The 13,066-nt window shown below is 39.2% G+C and overlaps 1 protein-coding gene and 1 non-coding gene across 2 annotated transcripts in view; one reads left to right on the top strand and one right to left on the bottom strand.

The window, feature by feature from the left end:
* Positions 1-13,066, bottom strand: part of LOC141381809 (uncharacterized) — a 705,874-nt gene that overhangs the window by 192,665 nt on the left and 500,143 nt on the right. The gene's annotated exons all lie outside the window — the stretch shown is intronic.
* Positions 786-858, top strand: trnan-auu (transfer RNA asparagine (anticodon AUU)). The gene has a single exon. It is a non-coding gene; the product is annotated as a tRNA-Asn (tRNA).

Raw genomic sequence — 13,066 nt, 5'->3', positions numbered from 1 at the left:
TTGATTGTTAACTGAAAGGTTGGTGGTTCAAGCCCACACAGGAATGAAATAGGCATTTTGCTGCCTTGCAACTGCTAACACGTGCACTGGGCATATATCCTGGGTCACATTCCGTCCAGCGTTACAAGATGAAATCAGGATTTAGCAGAAGATTGTCACGGGTAGGGAAGGTATTACTGAAAATGGTGTCTAGCTCTTGAAAGAGCTTCTCATCAGCCCGGCTAGTTCAGTCGGTAGTACATGTGACTCTTAATCTCAGGGTCGTGGGTTCGAGCTCCACATTGGGTGTCTCTGTTACTTTTCTCTCTCTCTCTCAGCAAACTTACATTAGGGTTCATATAGCAGACCTTTTGAAACAAAGTTCCGCCTTTCTACCACTGTAGGTGACCACTTCCTAAGTATCTGTGGTGCATTCGGTTAGCGCGTTCGGCTGTTAACTGAAAGGTTTGTGGTTCAAGCTCACCCAGGGACGAATTAGGCATTTTGCTGCCTTGCAACTGCTAACTGTACGCATTTCTACCACTGTAGGTTATGTTACCCTAAGTCTCTGTGGCGCAATAGGTTAGCGTGTAGGCTGTTAACTGATCGGTTAGTGGTTCAAGCCCTCTAAGGGACGAATTAGGCATTTTGCTGCCTTGCAACTGCTAACACGTGCACTGGGCATAGATCCTGGGCCACATTCTGTCCAGCGATAGAAAATGAAATTAGGATTTAGCAGAAGGTTGTCACGGGTAGGGAAGGTATTACAGTAAACGGTGTCTAGCTCTTGAAAGGACTCCTCATCAGCTCAGCTAGTTCAGTCGGTAGAGCATGAGACCATTAATCTCAGGGTCGTGGGTTCGAGCCCCACGTTGGGTGTTTCTGTTGCCTCTCTCTCTCAGCAAACTTACATTAGGGTTCATTTAGCAGACCTTTTGAAACAAAGTTCCGCCTTTCTACCACTGTAGGTGACCTCTTACTAAGTTTCTGTGGTGCAATCGGTTAGTGCGTTCGGCTGTTATCTGAAAGGTTGGTGGTTCAAGCCCACCCAGGGACGAATTATGTATTTTGCTGCCTTGCAACTGCTAACACGTGCACTGGGCATATATCCAGGGCCACATTCTGTCCAGCGTTACAAGATGAAATCAGGATTTAGCAGAATATTGTCACGGGTAGGGAAGGTATTACTGTAAACGATGTCTAGCTCTTGTAAGGACTCCTCATCAGCTCAGCTAGTTCAGTCGGTAGAGCATGAGACCCTTAATCTCAGGGTCGTGGGTTTGAGCCCCACGTTGGGTGTTTCTGTTGCCTCTCTCTCAGCAAACTTACATTAGGGTTCATATAGCAGACCTTTTGAAACAAAGTTCCACCTTTCTACCACTGTAGGTGACCTCTTACTAAGTCTCAGTGGCGCAATCGGTTAGCGCGTTCGGCTGTTAACTGAAAGGTTGGTGGTTCAAGCCCACCCAGGGACAAACTAGGCATTTTGCTGCCTTGCAACTGCTAACATGTGCACTGGGCATAAATCCTTGGCCACATTCTGTCCAGCGTTACAAGATGAAATCAGGATTTAGCAGAAGATTGTCATGGGTAGGGAAGGTGTTACTGAAAACGGTGTCTAGCTCTTGTAAGGACTCCTCATCAGCTCAGCTAGTTCAGTCAGTAGAGCATGAGACCCTTAATCTCAGGGTCGTGGGTTCGAGCCCCACGTTGGGTGTTTCTGTTGCCTCTCTCTCTCTCAGCAAACTTACATTAGGGTTCATATAGCAGACCTTTTGAAACAAAGTTCCGCCTTTCTACCACTGTAGGTGACCTTTTACTAAGTCTCTGTGGCGCAATCTGTTAGCGTGTTCGGCTGTTAACTGAAAGGTTGGTGGTTCAAGCCCACCCATGGACGAATTAGGCATTTTGCTGCCTTGCAACTGCTAACATGTGCACTGGGCATATATCCTGGGCCACATTCTGTCCAGCGTTACAAGATGAAAGTTATGGTGTAGAGTCGGGTTGGCAGAAACTACAAGCATTTCCGTTTTTGCGAGGTTCAGCTGAAGATGATGATCTTTCATCCAGTGTGAAATATCCAACAGGCAGGCTGAGATGCGAGCTGGAACCGAGGGATCATCAGGATGAAAAGAGAGGTATAGCTGGTTATCATCAGCATAGCAGTGGTAGGAGAATCCATGTCTCTGGATGACTGGTCCTAGAGATGACGTGTAGATCGAGAAGAGAAGTGGCCCAAGAACAGAGCCTTGAGGTACCCCAGTGTTTAGATGCTGTAGGTTGGACACCTCTCCCCTCCAAGACACCCTGAATGACCTGTCAGAGAGGTAAGATCTGAACCATTGTATAACAGTGCCCGCAACGCCCAGTGACTCGAGCGTAGATAGCAGGATCTGGTGGCTGACAGTGTCAAAAGCAGCTGACAAGTCCAGCAAAATGAGGACTGATGATTTTGAGTCTTCTTTAGCCAGTCTGAGATCCTCCACGACCAAGAGCAGGGCAGTCTTAGTTGAGTGGCCTTTCTTAAAGCCGGATTGCTTGTTGTCCATGAGGTTGTTTTGAGTAAGAAAGTCCAGGAATTGATTGAACACTACTTTCTCCAGAATCTTGGCCATGAATGGAAGCAGGGATACTGGTCTGTAGTTTTCAAGTAGTGTATGGTCCAGGTTGGGTTTCTTTAGCAGTGGGGTTACCCTAGCCTGCTTAAATGAAGTGGGGAATAAACCAGAGTCAAGAGATGTGTTAATTATGTGAGTCAGTGTTGGTATGACTGCAGGAGAGATGGCTTGCAAGAGTTGAGAGGGAATGGGATCGAGTGGACAGGTGGTTGCATGGCCAGATAGCACAAGTTTGGACACCTAGACTCAGAGAGCTGAGAAAAAGAGCTGAGTGTGTGTGGTGTTGGTGGTGTATCTTGCATGTTTGTTGTAGGTGCAGCAAATTGAGCACTGATTTTTGCAGTTTTGGTGCAAAAGAATGTAGCAAAGTCATCAGTAGTAAGTGTGGAGGATGCGGGTGGAGGAGGAGGATAGAGGAGGGAGGAAAATGTTTTAAAAAGTAGGCGAGGATTAGTGGCATTGTTGATTTTCAGACGGTAATATGTCTGCTTTGCAGAAGTAACCTCAGCTGAGAAAGAGGACAGAAGAGTTTGGTATGTTAAGAGCTGTGCAGGATTTTTAGTTTTCCGCCAAATTCTCTCTGCAGCCCGAAGTTTTGAGCGATGCTCACGGAGAGCATCCGAGAGCCAGGGTGCAGGAGGACTGGCACGGGCTGGCCTGGATGCAAGAGGACATAATCGGTCTAGACATGATGCTAGTGTGGAGCAGAGTGTATCAGTGGCACTGTTCGAATCAAGTGCAAAGAGTTTGCAAGATGGAGGAAGAGAGTCTGAAACAATGGTGGATAGTATATTGGGTGAGAGAGATCGTAGGTTTCTGCGAAAGGTAACCAGTGTTGGAGTGTGTGGCGGCTCAGGAGTAATGTGGATGTTGAGAGACAGAAGGAAATGATCCAATATTTGTAGTGGAGTTACTTTTGTTTGATCAGTGAAGCAGTGTCGTGTGTAAATAAGGTCTAGCTGATTACCTGATTTGTGGGTAGCAGAAGTAGGTGCTCTTTTTAGGTCAAAAGAGGCAAGCAGAGTCTAAAAGTCTGCAGCTTGCGGTTTGTCAACGTAAATGTTGAAGTCACCTAGCACCAACAAGGGAGTGTCAAAATTAGAAAAATGTAAATAAAAAGTATGTAAATAAAAAGTGACTTACCTTATTGGCATGACAGAATATTTTTTACTCTCCCTCAAGTGGTTTCAAACCTTATTGAATTTCTTCTGTTGATTACAAATGAAGATATTTTGAAAAAAGCTAAAAATCTGTAACCACTGACTTCTATAGTAGGAAAAACAGATACTATGGACTTCAATGGATGGCCCGCACTCACACTAATCGGGCCTAGGCACGCTTACGTCATCGATGCTGCGCTGTTCAATGAGCGCTCTCACTCAGCACAACGGAGATTTCTCTTGTTATATCGTTTCAGCCGTTTGATATGCAGTGACATGGAGTCAAATATTTCGCCAAACAGTCCTTAGGGATGTGGTGACACGCAGTCAGATATTTCGCCGAACAGATCCGCCACTTTTGGCGCTCATAAACAATCTTAAAACTCTCGTGCTGCAGGAATGAGGAGGTCTGCTGAAGGCACGCAGCTGTCGTGCAGTGAGGGGTTTGCGTTTTTAATAAACGACGGCAGTTTGCGTTCACTGAACAGTAAGAATGATTAATAAATCATTATGAAACAGCCCCTTATAAGGCACGTCTCGCTTTCAGTTTCGGGCTTTGGCGCGTTTTGCACTCACACACAAGCGTACCGTGCCAAAGCCCAAGTGAACTGCACTCAGGCCCCCCTCTTCCAACCGGGCCAGGGCCGGCCAAGTGAACCGTGCTTGAGCCCGATTCAGCGCACTTACACTTCTCAAACGATCCGGGAAACGTGCCTGGGCACGGTACGGATGGCATAGTGTGAGTAGGCCCAAAGACTCAAGTCTGATAAACTTACATAATATTCTGTGATTTAAGTTTTGTAACAACTTTCTAATTCATAATGTATCTTCTGTGAATAAAAGTGTTCTTCTTTGCATAATAACAATATATAAGTATACCCAGAGAGCAAAATTCCTTACAGCTCTACACTCAGTGAATCTTCCTCAGCAGATCATCTTTATCTGTCCTCATCTGCTTTTATCTCACCATTCAGCTTCAGTCGTCCTTCACTCATTACACACAATAAAACACAAATGAAGAGAAACATCTGCACAGCACACACACACACACACACATCTCATTCACACATATATTTCAGTAAATGCTGAATTTATCCTGAATCTGCATCAGTAGCAGTGTAATTGACAGCGTTCCTCTTTCTGACAGATAATCTGCTGAAAATGTTCTGCAGCATTTTCCAGTATTTATCAGTAAATAAAGAGCGGGACATTGAGCTGCTGTGATGTGTCATTAAAGCTGAGTTTTCATCTGTATTAGCTGCTAAAACAAGTGCTGAGAAACATCAAGAAACCTGTTTACGTCTTTAAGAACAACTTACAAAACAACTTACAAAACAAGTTTATTTGGAAGACTTCCTTCTAATGAATACTTACTTCTGTAGCAGTGAATCTGCACTCTTATGAAGACACATCACTGGTCAACACAAACATCACAGCATAAATAGTATTCTCTGAAATCATTGAGAGAAAGTATTTTATTGAGTCCAGCTTAATATGAGCTGCTGTGTAATCAATATTAATAATAACTATTATTCATCACATAATCAATCCTGTCTGGTTTTACATTCTCTGAACTGTAAATATTGCAGTGTATACACACACTTAATACACATATACACTTCATTGAACATGTATAATGCCCACCCTATACAGTACTATTACTGATTTTAATTGTAATGCATTGAAGCAGGGGAGCCGCTGGCCAAGTCGGGCCCTCAGACAAAATGTTTTCAGTAAGCCCCCTGCATTGTTGCTGATGGAAGTGAAGGGGTGGTGGGTGGCTCCCCTGTAATGATGTGCACCTTTTGTAAAGCTACTTTGAAACAATAATTATTGTGAATTTGTGTTATTATTGTAATAAACCTGTACTGAATTAATAATAAAAAAAAAACAAAACAGATTGAACAGGTAGTTTTGAGCATTTTAATTATTATTTAAGAAAAGTTCCAAAGTAACTGAAAATAATGACACAAGTCTGTGTTTTTCATGTGGAGTCTGTTTTTTTATTATTATCATGTCACAAACCAGTTTGATGTGTTTTTCAGAAGTGAAAATATCTTGACGTGCAAACTTGTTGTTCAACTCAACAGTTCAGAGAAATAGAAAGATCTACAGTCTTTATTTGAGGTGAGTTTGCTCTTTCTGTACTTAATATTATCTGTAAAAAAATGTTTATATATATATATATATATATATATATATATATATATATATATATATATATATATATATATATATATATATATATATTATAAGCGTCATTTTATTATCCATCCATCATCTCTTTGTTTCTAAAACTTTACTGCTGAGCTGAAGTCATTAAGTGATTTAATTTCCACCTCTTTATATCTTGATCTAACAGATGATCAAGTGTGTTTCTGGAACAGGGTGTACGCTGGGTCTTAAAAAGTAGTAAAAGTTGATAAATCAATTGGGACAAAATTAAGGCTATTAAAAGGTATTAAAAAGTCTTGATTACGTTTTTATGCGGTCTTACACAAGCGTTTTCCAAAGTGTTTGACTCCAGATAGGCATAAATATATTTATTTTCCTCCTAATATTAACAACAGCGTGCTCGATCCACACAATAAGTTCGGGCTTGGGTGCGACTGGCCAAGCTACTCCATCCGGGTGATGCCACGTAATTTGCGACGAATGCAGGAAGGTGATGTGACGCTCTCCACATGTAGCAAAGCAGACAACAAAATGGGAAAATGTAAGTTTGGGTACTCCTGGTTGGAGAAAGAAGAGTTTAAACAGTGGCTAAAGCCTGTCACTGAAAACAATCACGTAATTTATTCTTTTAAGCTTCGTGTCTTTCAAGGTTATTTGAGTTTTGTTGCATGGTTGTGCTCCTTTGATTTATTTAATTACAACTGAAGAGTTTCGTTGCAAAACGAGATATATCCATTTTGAGAAATGTGGGTTATTTGACATTATAATTTAAGACATCAACAGTCAAGTTCATTCACAATTTCTATACATCAAACTATTACTTGAGCTCAGTTAAGGCCAGGAACACAATATTTTCAAATCCAGGATATTTTTTATTTAACTTTATGTCCATAAATAGTAAATCCATAAATAAAGTAAAAGAAACATGCCAAATTGCAACATATTTATCTTTGTCAAACATCTTAAATTGGTTTAAAAAACAATACATCATAAATTTATGCAATAGTATATACAAAGATTGATTAATAACAACAAGATTCTTAGTTAGTTTTGGCCAGAACGTGCATAACATAATTTTTACATTTATTTATTAGTTTTTTTTTTGTGCAAAATACTATATACCCACCTTAAGCTATAATCTACTACTGTAATACCATTAAGAAAAGCTAGTAAATCAATGTTTTGTTTGATAAGATTAAGTTCGTTGAACAAACGACTTGTAGCTTGTTACAGAAAGAGTGGAGGCTCCTTCCACCCCGCTGCTGAAAACCCAACCTGTATGATCAGAGCAATCGAAGCCGCGGTGTCACAGTTCTTGCTTTTGTTGCACAGAGTCCGTGACACAAGATCGCCTTGCCCCGTCATATTTAATTAATTATTTCACTGTAATAATAATAATAATCATCATCATCAGCGCCTGACCAGCCACTGTGGCTATAGTCGTGTTTCCAGTTACAATTTCACGCAAGAAAAAGGAGCGCGCATCACAACAGCTTTTGGCACAAGTGATCATCCTCTCATTTGGTATTAAAAGAATAAACTTACAAAGAACACTTAGAAATCTAGCCATGCAGACAGGTATATTGTGATGGGAAGGAGCGCAGGAAAAAAGCAGTATTTCACTGTAACCCCTGGCCTTTTTGACATCAGCGGAAGCTGACAGACGCAGTCTGCAATTTTATCTTGGTCCACTTTTGTAGCATTTTTATAAATTTTTGTGAAGTTGAAGGCTACATCTTCATCTAATAGTTTGTCGGCATGATAAAGACCAAAATTACTCGCATTACTGAGCAAAGTACTTCACCACCATGACTCTCTTCCCAGGGAAGGCTGAGTTGGTGCAGTTTCCTGAACGTTCTATATCCATTATATCGCACTTTGTGACTTTGTGTGTGTTTTGTGAAAAAATACATTAAATAATACATTTTGTACAAGGCCTAAAGTGTACATTCTTAAATGTTAATAATGGCAGCAATTCACACATAGATTAAGGTACATCTGAACAGTGATTTGCAATAATAAAATCCAAATGTCAAAAAATTGTGTTTATCGCATTTTGCAACCAAACTCTTCAACTGTTTATTAACAACTGTTTTTTCAATTAAAGGTTGACTGATTAGTTAACTTAGCTGATTAGTTAACTGATTAGAACTTGAAGTGGCAACAAGGTCTTAAAATATTCTAAGAAGGTCTTTAAAAAGTTTTAAATAGGTATTGACATTTCCTTTAGGATTCCTGCATATACCCTGTGGAAGAGAATCACAGAAAACTGTGCATTCTGATACTGATTTATCTGAGATTTATTAGTGTGTTTATTACTGAGTATGTGATACTAAGACTGTATGTCTTATCGTATTGTTGTGAATCGTATTACAGAAACTCACTCGACAGCTTCATTCTGATATAATACTGTGTCTACATTATTAATTACAGACTCATTCAGTAAAATGAGCAGCTTTTCTACTTTTTACACAAACTGTCCTTTTCTTCAGCTCACTTAAGTTTTGAAAACAAAAGACTTACAGAAGCCCTTAAATGTAAAAAACTCAAACTGCATTAATAGTAGCAATGATTGCATTTAGATTTTATTAGTAAATATGTGGAGAGAAAGAGCTGATTATCTTTATATCACAATAGTGACTTAGTGGATTCACACACGATCTGTGTTTGACATAATTATACATGAGATGAAAACTTTTCAAGAGTTTCGCCAATCAGACCAGTTTCTTTAGTTTTCCTGAAGTGCTCTGGTGCTAAAAATATTTGTGGTTTCCTCTAGAGTCTTCTACTGCTGGTGATATCTCTCTTAAACATGCCACATCTATCATGAAGGACAAACACACTTCCGGAAATCTGGATTTGTCTCCAGGATGCAGGTAGCCCTGTAATAAATGTCAATAATAAAATTAACAGAGAAAGATTCAGAATATTATATAAAATATATGGCCAAATTGCTGCAAGTTTCTTCAGTTGTTTGTGTTGTGACCAATTTGCAACACGTGTGCTGTCAAATTGATGAAGATCGTTTCTTTATTTGCTGGTGTTTTTTGTAACTGCAAGTGCTTTCTTAAATTGCAGCGTGTTAAGCTCTCTCGGCCACCATATAAATCACTGATCACATCCAAAATTTATATTGCATTTGTTATAGACATTTGGTTTTGTCAGACGGTTTCAGAAAATGAGCCTTCCGGTTTAATGAGGTACAGATGTAGCTACTGAAAACACTCAATTGAAGGAGCGTGACCGAGTGACACTGGTGTACAGTATTTCACACAAGCACAGGATGCTCCGACACAAAAAAATGCATGACCAGCAGGGGGCAGTTATGTAACATACTGAACTGGGGTCTGTTCTTCAAATGTGGATTATTGTAACACAGGTTGTAGATGAAAGATTTAATAACTCCCTGGAGTAGATATGTTCCACTGCTAAAATGACTTTGAGTCTCGTTATCAAAAAGTCTGAAAGTAAGATCACTCTGTGAAATCTTATCTACCAAAATGCTTAACAGGCAATTCTTGCCCCATCCCTTCCTGTTCTTTAAAAAAACATTGCAGATGGAAAGGGAGAAACCACCTCTTTTTTTGCAAACACACACAAACACTTAATATTGCAATAGACTTTTAGAAACAAAATTCACTCCAAAGTCCATGTGATGTGTTTATAATCTGTATATTCTCCCATGTAATACTTTAATTTTTGCCCTTTTTAAGGCATTAGTGTAACGAAGGGTCTGACACAGAGGGATCCATTTGCAGTAAGTTTATTAAACACCTTTTAATATTAAGCACACAGTAGATACTGGTGTGCGAACTGACATGAAACACAGGCTTATAAGGTCGATAGGCTGGCGGCTTGCAATCATAAGCCGGTGTAGCAGGCATGGGTCAGAAGCAGGCCGCTGGGATCAGAGTCAATGATTCAAAACAAGGTTCTAGACAGGCGGCAGGCAAGGCAAGGCAAGGAACTGTCCAGGTTGGCAACAGGAGATCAGGCAAGGATGACTAACAATCAGTAATGTCAACAAGGCAGAACAAGACTTTGCACTGAAAAGAGTGTAAGAGCTGCTTATATGCATGTGAGTGCAATCAGGTGATGTGTGTCAGGTGTGCAGCAATCAGTGTCTGAATGAGGTGAGGATGACGTAATGTCAGTAGTCCGGTGAGGATGACGTAATGTCAGTAGTCCGGTGATGATGACCTCTGCTGGCCAGCGAGGGGAATGACTGGGACAGAGCCGGTGACAATTAGATTATGAATTCATGAATCTGGTTTCATGAACATTTAAACTTATCATGTTGTGGTACCACAGCCTGTGATTCAGGACATTAAAAGTTTTAATAAATTAAGAGTTAAAAGTTTAACTGTCTGTCTTGGGACTGCCCAGACCTGCGAGGAAAACAATAGAAATCTCCCACACAAACTTTCAAGCCATTGGTTAGTCAAGAGAGAATGGGTGTGACCTGACAAATCACTTAAATCCATACTACTCTAGTATGGAGTAAATCCTATTTCTTCAGGAGACCCTTTTGTACATGCGACTCATCTGAGTCCTTTTTTCCCAGCAATTTTGTTGGATTGGCAAATTGTTTATCAAACAGTTACCTTGTTTATTTTCTTCATTAAAGTTCTATATTTATTACTTTATTTAAATTTTAAAAGTTATTTATAACATGTGACATGAAGATTACTGCTTAATGCACTGATTTTGGAGAATGAAGTTAATTAAATCTGAAATTGCAGCACAAATCACACTGAGGAATTTAAATGTTGAGGAACATTTATGTTTTGTTTCTTTTGTTTTTCTGAATGACCCATTTTACATCACAATTCAGAGAGAAATAGGTTTGATAACAGTGTTACACATTGCTGACCTTCCTCCTCAACAAAGGAGTTGTTTTTTTGACAGAATGAATGAATTCTCTCCACACTTTTATTATTTAGAACAACCCTTTCAGAGCAAACAGCCTTACTGTGTTTATATTATACTACTACAGTCAAAAGTACACCATTAGCAGAGCATATATAGCACTATTGCTAATAACAGTGACTCAGGAGCTTACACATGTTGTGCTGATGTTTTGTTACATATCTGTTTGTGTGTGTGAGTCTGTCTGTCTGCCTGTGTCTATCCATCTGTCTGTCTGCCTGTGTGCGTGTGTTTATGTTTGCGCATGCCTGTGTTATGAGCTGATGTTTGTTTACTGACTGAATGTGAATCTATGGCCCCGCTTAAACTAATATGTTTTAGTTTGAAAATGCATAAGTTTTGCTACGGTTACGGCATCCATCCACACAACACCGGAGTTTTCGAGCACCAAAAACAGAACGTTTTGGAAACGCTGAGCAGTGGCACCCCCAGATCATTTTGTTAGGGGTGGACAGAAGAGGCCATACCAAATCTTAAGGTGGCACACAAAAAATAATGTATTCAGTGTGATGTTATATTTTTGTTTCTGGTAAATGAAATAATGTGGTTTTAATTCACTTAATTAATTACTCCTAAAATATCGCAATTTATTCCTTGAAATAACTCAGCTAGTACATGTGCATCATACAGTATATGTCATGTCTAAAATTTATGAAAGTTAATGAATCAATAATAAAACAGACAAATGAACAAATTGTACAAAAGGCATTACTAAACACACGCACACACAATATACAGACCCTAATAATATCATTTATCCATATTCCTTTCTGAGCCACAATATTATTTATACTGCTTATTGATATACCTTAACCTTCTGGGGTCTGAGGGTGTTTTGGGGCTCTGGAGAAGTTTTGACATGCACTGACATTTGTGTTGTTTTCAGTATCTTAAAAACATTTTAATGGCTAAAGTGTTATTACACTGTAAACAGCACAAGTTGGGCTACAATCATACCTAAGCAGCATGTTTGTATGTGTATTGTTTGTGTTTTTGAGAAAGAAACGTTTATGCGTGGTAGGTGAAAAACAAAAAAAATTAATTCATTGAAACAAGGCAGTGAAACACACAGAGAACATTTGTGCACAAGACTTTTGAAAACTGGATTTTGTTAATTAAAATTTCTAAGTCACTTTTTGAGTGAAATTGGTTCATGCGAGAAGGCGTGAACTATCATTACTATGCAGTGAGTCACACCTGAGAAGACAAAGACCTGCATATTGAGCTGAATAATGAGCCATCAGACAGGTATGTGTCTAAAAGGGCAGAGTTTCAAGAATGAATCAAAGGAAAGTTTATATACTTTTTTGTTTGCAGTTTAATTAAAAATATTAATTACACAAAATAACTTGAGATACACTTGTGAGAGTCAGTACACTTTATAAAACTCTGCAAACTTTATAAACTTACATATAGCAAATCTACTGAAATCAGCTTTTGGCACAAGTAATCATCCTCTCATTCGGTATTTACAGAAATTATTTGAAGAATAAACTTACAAAGGACTTTTAGAAATGTAGTCTTGCAGAGGAGGGCAAAAAAAAGGCAGTATTTCACTGTAACCCCTGTCCTTCTTCTTGACATCAGCGGAGACTCACAGACGCAGGATTACTTTATCTTGGTCCACTTTTGTAACGTTTTTATACATTTTTGTGAAGTTGAAGGCTACATCTTCATCTAATAGTTTGTCGGCATGACAGAGACCAGAATTACTCGCATTACTGAGCAAACTTGGAGCACTTCTTGTCTACTTTATCTCTCTTTGCCACTGGTCCTTTACCACTGTTGTTTTCACATCTGGAAATTTACATATGAACAGCGCACTTACTGAGAGGCGGGATCGAGTTAGCTGTAATGAGGTGATATAGGAAAATCCGTACAGTCCTTACTTTTAAACAGATTACATAAAAATAGATAATTTGTTTTCGACTTGAATTGGTTAATGCAAAAGTAGACATAACAAGCTTTATAAAGATGCCATTAATCATCATCTTTGTTGAATATTTGCTGAGTTTCCTTTCATTTTAGTGACGTGTTTTTCTGACCACAGTCTGCTTGTGTCTTCAGTAATATCAATGCCTCGTGGGCGTGGTCACATTAAAACTAATGAGATCAGACTCCATTTAAAAGTAGACACTTCAAGCTTTCTTAGATATACATTTCTCATCTCTGTTAGTTTAGTTTTCGCGGAGTATCAGCGAATTT

This window comes from Danio rerio, chromosome 4 (assembly GCF_049306965.1).
Source record: "Danio rerio strain Tuebingen ecotype United States chromosome 4, GRCz12tu, whole genome shotgun sequence".
NCBI lineage: Eukaryota > Metazoa > Chordata > Actinopteri > Cypriniformes > Danionidae > Danio > Danio rerio.
This window is presented reverse-complemented; position numbering and strand designations above follow the sequence as displayed.